Source organism: Cryptomeria japonica, chromosome 10 (genome assembly GCF_030272615.1).
Source record: "Cryptomeria japonica chromosome 10, Sugi_1.0, whole genome shotgun sequence".
NCBI classification, from domain to species: Eukaryota; Viridiplantae; Streptophyta; class Pinopsida; order Cupressales; family Cupressaceae; genus Cryptomeria; species Cryptomeria japonica.
In genome coordinates, this window is record NC_081414.1 from 50436905 (window position 1) to 50442972 (window position 6068).

Consider the following 6068-nt stretch of genomic DNA (forward strand, 5'->3'; position numbering starts at 1 on the left):
AGGAAACTCACATCTTGCTTTGAAGAAATGTACTGTTTAAGGATTGGGCATCGTTTATCAAGATCAAGGAAGTGAGATTTTTAGCAGGATATCTTAAGTCGAGTTCCACCATGTTTGTGTGGAAGGAAACTCACATCTTGCTTTGAAGTAATGTATTGCTTAAGGATTGGGTCTCGTCTATCAAGATTAAGGAAGTGAGGCTTTTAGCAGGATATCTCAAGTCAAGTTCCACCATGTTAAGTGTTTGGCCAACTAGATCCTGGACAATAAATTCATGAAGATCCAACGCTGCTTGAAGACAGATCAAGCAATGAGAGAAGTTAAATGGATTACTAGATTTGATTAAGATGATAGAAATTAATTTGGAGATATTTTCTGTCAAATTATGATATTGCTGTGTAGTTTTGGAGTCAAACACATTAACCCATGTTTCATTAGTAGTTTACAAGAACCTATCTTTCATGAGATTGAATATACACTTAGCACTTGTTGCATCTAGGTGATGCTCACAGAGGTAAAGCATTAGGCCTTTTCAAGAGGTCATCCATCTCATAATCCGTGCTTGAGTATGGAAATTAATTCTTTAATTCATTTGCTATTTTAGATTTTTTTATTTATTTTTCCATTCTTATTTGTTTGGCTTTGCTGTACTTTAAATTGTAATCCAATTGTAAATTGTCTTATGCCAATGTTCTAGTTCTCTTGGTTTGAGGCACAGCCTCATCCTTTGCATTTCTTATTATCAATTAAAAGTACCTTTTTAGTCTTTCTTTATATCATAATAATTTAAGAAGCTCAAATCAAGGGAACTTTTCATTGTCATGCCAACTAAGAAAGCCATGAAGAGTGTCAATGTGGAGGGACATCCATATTGGTAGAAGATGGCAACATATGAGCAATAGTATAAATGGCATTTGTCCAATGCTAAATAAGTTTTTTGAGTGGGAAGCCTTCATTACAATTTTATTGGTTTCCACTTGGAGTTGAAACATACATTAGAGTATCTCATGGTTTTATCATGTAAAGAGACGAGCATCCACTATTGAATTTGAAAATAGAGTTCTTTGTCTTTTTATATGTTGCATAGAATTTACACTTTGAATGTATGGCAAATTTGGTAAATGTAATTGTCGTTGGCATCTTAGGCCACTTGATTAGATGAGCCATTTGCTAGGAAACAAGTTTTAGTTAGAATGGCTTGAAGATACCATGTATCCAATTCCAAGCCAATTAGACTTGGGGGCAAAAGTAAAAAATGTGCTTGGGAGTTTTTAGATGTCCATAGAAAGGATAGAGAGGGTTGGATAGATGTAGACTAATAAGGGGGGATCCAATGGGAAGACCTTCATATAAAAGGAATTGAGCAAAAATGAGTTGCTTTGGGCTCTAAAATAGCATACCAAATTGTTTGAAATTGTGGAACCATTCAATGAGAATGGGTTGTAGGTTTCATCTCATATGTAGTTTTTGAACCATAGATAGGGGAGGAGAAAGCTAAGAATACCCTTGAAAGGGTTTATCTCTTTGAGGGGGTGTTTGAATACCACTTCCAATATTTCTACTAGGAGGCATAGACTTCATAATGATATCAAGGGACTCTACTTGGTTGTTAACTTGCATTTGGCTTTACATTTTGGCCAAGAGGCAAATCATATTGGTGGCATACCAAATTGTTTGAAAATTGTGCCACCATTGAATGGCAATGGGCTGGAGGTTTCATCTCATATGTAGTTTTTGAACCATAGACAGGGGAGAAGAAAGCTAAGAATACCGTTGAAAGGGTTTATAGCTCTTTGAGGGAGTGTTTGAATACCACTTCCAATATTTCCACTAGGGAGTATAGATTTTATAATGATATGAAGGGATTTTGGTTGATAACTTGCTTTTGGCTTTAAATTTTGGCCACTAGAGGCAAATCATAGTGGTTCTAGAGAAGAGGTTTGAAATAAAGCAAATCTTATGCTTAAAGAAATTAAGTGGATGGACCCAAGGAATTTTTACAAGAGGTCAACCTTGGCAAGTAATGATAAGTGATTGCTATGATGATAGTTGAAGGAAATCCCATTCTCGAAATTGTTCCCTTTCTAGATAAACTATGGCTTGATGGCTTCCCAAGCCTTTCGAATGCTTTTGGCAACAAAAGTATCTTTAATTTACACTAGTTCATTAATGATGAGTATGGAGTGAAGGCCTTGACTGTTCAAGCTTGCTAGTCATGAGGAACATTAGAAACCATGCAATATATAAAGGATTGTTTAAGCTTCTTGGCCTTTTAGGGCTTGAATTATCTAGTTAGTAGTCAAGGCCAACCCTTTTCTATGAGCATTAATAAGGCCCAAATAGGTATTATTGTGTGGGAAGGAATGAAACTCTTAAGTGATTTGATGGAACCCTTTGCGTTGCCTTGAGGAGACCCAAACTAAGTCCTTGAGCAATCTCTCAAACTTTTGATAAAAGATTTTTGAGGGAGCATAATAGGAAGAGTAATACACGAGTGGTTGCAAGCACTTTATAGCAAATATGAAATTTCTTGACTAATGAAAGGGGCATCATGATTTGAAAATGTGATTTTTTTAGTGTAAATCAAAACAACTTACCAAAGAGCTATAAAAGTGGATTATAAAGCAAAGGGAATCTCGAAGAATCTTAAAATTTGCTTTTGGTCAATCCTTTTATAACTAAAAGTGTTCAATAAGGAGGGTTTTGGAAAAAGAATTAATGATAGCATTGGCTTTTTTACCACTAAATGCTAGAGCTAGAAGCAAAATAGCATTTAGAGATTGCAAAGCATGACTCACATTGTCATGACTTTCCAAGAGAGTGAGGAAGGAATCATTAGCCTTTAGCCTTGTATTGGGTGATTGTATTGGTCAACAAATATCTAGAGCCTTCAACAACAAGAGCGTACAAAGTTGGAGCAAGAGTGCAGGCTTGTGATTGGAGCAAAAAATCCTAAAAAAACTAAGATCATCAACCATTAATGGTGAGATAGGCTAAGGCATCTATATAGAGCATTTGAAACCCGAGGTTTGAACAACACCTAGAATACAAGACATTTAATGCGGTCATTGGCTTTATCAAAGTCTATTTTTTTAATATAGCTTATGTTGCACGCATCTCTTTTTTGAAGATTAATACATACTTTTTTCGCTTTCTTGTATAGAGTTATTTTCCAAAAGGGTTTATCCATGTAAATCATGTGTCCATATGGTTTGTTGATTATATTCTTATTGTTATTTTTATGAAATTACATAATAATCATATGGTAATCCTCGGATAGGCAATTGTATCATATTTATGTACACTCGTGAGATATTTTATTGTAGTAGATTCACATTAACAATAGTAATAGAGGAAAAATTAAGTAAAAGAATGAGAACATAGATGAAACAAAATACCAAGTGGATGGGTAGTTGGAACATTAACATGTAATAGGGTATAAGCACTAATAGGGGAATAAAATGATATGTGCGAGAAAAAGTCAAGGTAAGCTTTTAGACAAAGTAACTTGGGCAAAAGAATGCATTTTGTAAGAGAATTTGGTCCCACATATTATTAGAAGACAATGCTTTAATACTTAGTTCATTTAATCCATTTCCTACATAAACTATGAGAGAAAAACATGCATGCAAGATTAAAAAATAACCATTATGCATAGATCAAAAGACTAGTCACAAGATAACACGAGATACATCTTGAGAAAACCCTCAAGAGAGAAAAACCCATCCTCCAAAAGATTCCATACTTCATCTTATTAATCAACAATAAAGCAATACAAAGCACTTATAGAGGTACAAAGAATAATTTTGTAACATTGAGCCCTTCAATGCATCCTCCATGTGTCCATGCATGAATCCCATGCGATGATTCACATATGCACTCCTAAAAAAGACTCAATAATGATAGCCCAATCACGCAACCAACCTTAACTACTAAACATGTGCTTGCTTATATAGACATAAGTTGACACAAATACAACCAAGTGGTAAGATAAAACCATGTAAACACAATACCATTGACCCCTCATTTAATATTAGGTACTAAGTTTTCACTTTATTGAATATCTTTCTCCAATAATAAATAAAATACATTTTACCAACCCGTAGTGTCATAAAATTGCAACCCCTGCAATTTGTGACCACATTAGGGCCTTCACATTGGCAATTTGAATCCCCAAGCCCGACCGGAGACCCGAGACTTGCTCATCTCAGGAAACTGCACTTTTTCTGCCCTCTGCACTACCTGAACCTGCTTCTTGTCCTAAGACAAGGGCAGGATAGGGGCGTGGCGCCCTTGTCCCTATCCTATTTCGAGGCCCCCTCTATCCTATCTTTGCATTGGACTTTGCAATTAAAGTGGGAAAACTTTCCCTATGTCAGCCTGTGACGAAAAATTAGTCAATTAACCCTAATTGACGAATATATAAGTCACATTTGCCCTCCCATTTGAAAAAGTTCAATAAGCGATAAGTTGGATAAGCGAAGAGTGGGCATAAGTTCAAGCAATCAAGCATTCAAACATTCCTTTCCAGCATTGAGCATTCTCAAGTCTCCCTTCAAGGCTAGGTGTTGCATTCAAGTCAAGGATTCAACTTGTTGTCCTCATTTTTTGTTTTAAAAAATGATGGACCATTACATGAAATTTTTGTCAAAAAATGAAAAATTTACTTTATGACACACTTCCCGAGGTGGAATTTTGCCTTATCTTTTAGACTGGACTAATCTTTAGTCCATCCTCGAACCACGTTTCGAATTTCATCGCATTGTGGGTTCGTTTGCTATGTTTTTCCTTCAATTTCGAGTTTTTTCTCCTTGACTGCAGGGGGGAAATTTTCCTTAAGTTGCAAATTTTTAATGTTTTCATTTGTTTTAATCTTTGTAGGAAAATTTTAAGTTAATTACAAGTGCACTTATGAAATTAGAACTTGTAACTTACTTTTTATTTCCCCCTTGATGTTTTTTGGCTTTTTAAGTCATAATAGGAACTTTTTGGATAAGTTACAAGTTAATTTTAAATTAGTTAATTTTAAATTATAAATTTAAAAGTCACTTGTAATTCTTTTATAAAGTTCCTATTTAAGTGTTTTTACTTGTAATAGAGATTTTATTTCCCTATTACATGTTTTATTTTCTATTCATTTGTAAAGGAAATTTTAAATCCCCATTACAAGTTCTTTTTTAAAGTTAAGTTATTAAAACTTGTTGAGGGGATTTTATTTTCCTCTTACAAGTTATTATAACTTGTATTTCTCTCACAAAAACCCGATTTTGCCTTGTGCAATGAAAACTAACGTTTTAAACTTGTAAATGAGTTCCAAAAACCCGATTTGCTCTAGAATGGAGATATAGTTACATTTTAAACTTGTAATATGAAGAAAGGAACCCGATTTTCACTATTACATGCAAAATTGAAACTTGTTGCATTTCTCGAAGAACCCGACGAGCTTCTTAGGCGAATTTGTTGAAAGTTTCAACCAATTTTTGTGGAGATTTTCTAGGAGGAAGAAGGTGTTTTGAATTCTTAGGTTTTTTCATGCATCTTGAAACTCTTTCCATGCCATTGGTGGATTTATTTGCTAGTTTGAAGGCGTTATAACAACAACAAGTGTTTGCCAAAATACCAAGTTTTTGTCCTCCAAAATGCCACGAATCTCTTCTCTCCCATATTGTTTTGCCTTCTCAACCCTAGGCGTTGAGATTTAGGGGAGATTTGACCTATTCTTGTGCCATTTTTCAAGGTGTTTTTGCTAAAGATGTTTTTAAAAAACGTGGCTAGGGTGTTGAAGTTCGTTTTGTTGCTTATTTAAAGGTTTTAAGTCTTCATCACGAGGATTGTTGCATTTCCTTGGAAGAGCATTTGGATTGAAGCAAGGTATGTTTTCTTTTCATTTTGTTTTTATTTCTTGTCTTCTTGTTTTATCTTTCTAGTTGTAAATTTGTATATATGTTGGTTTTGCCCTAAAATCGTTTTTGTGAGAGAGATTTTCCCCTTTACAAAGCAATTTGTAAATTGCATTGATCTTCACCATTTTTCCTCTTTACATGCAATCGGATTTTTAAATCCCGATT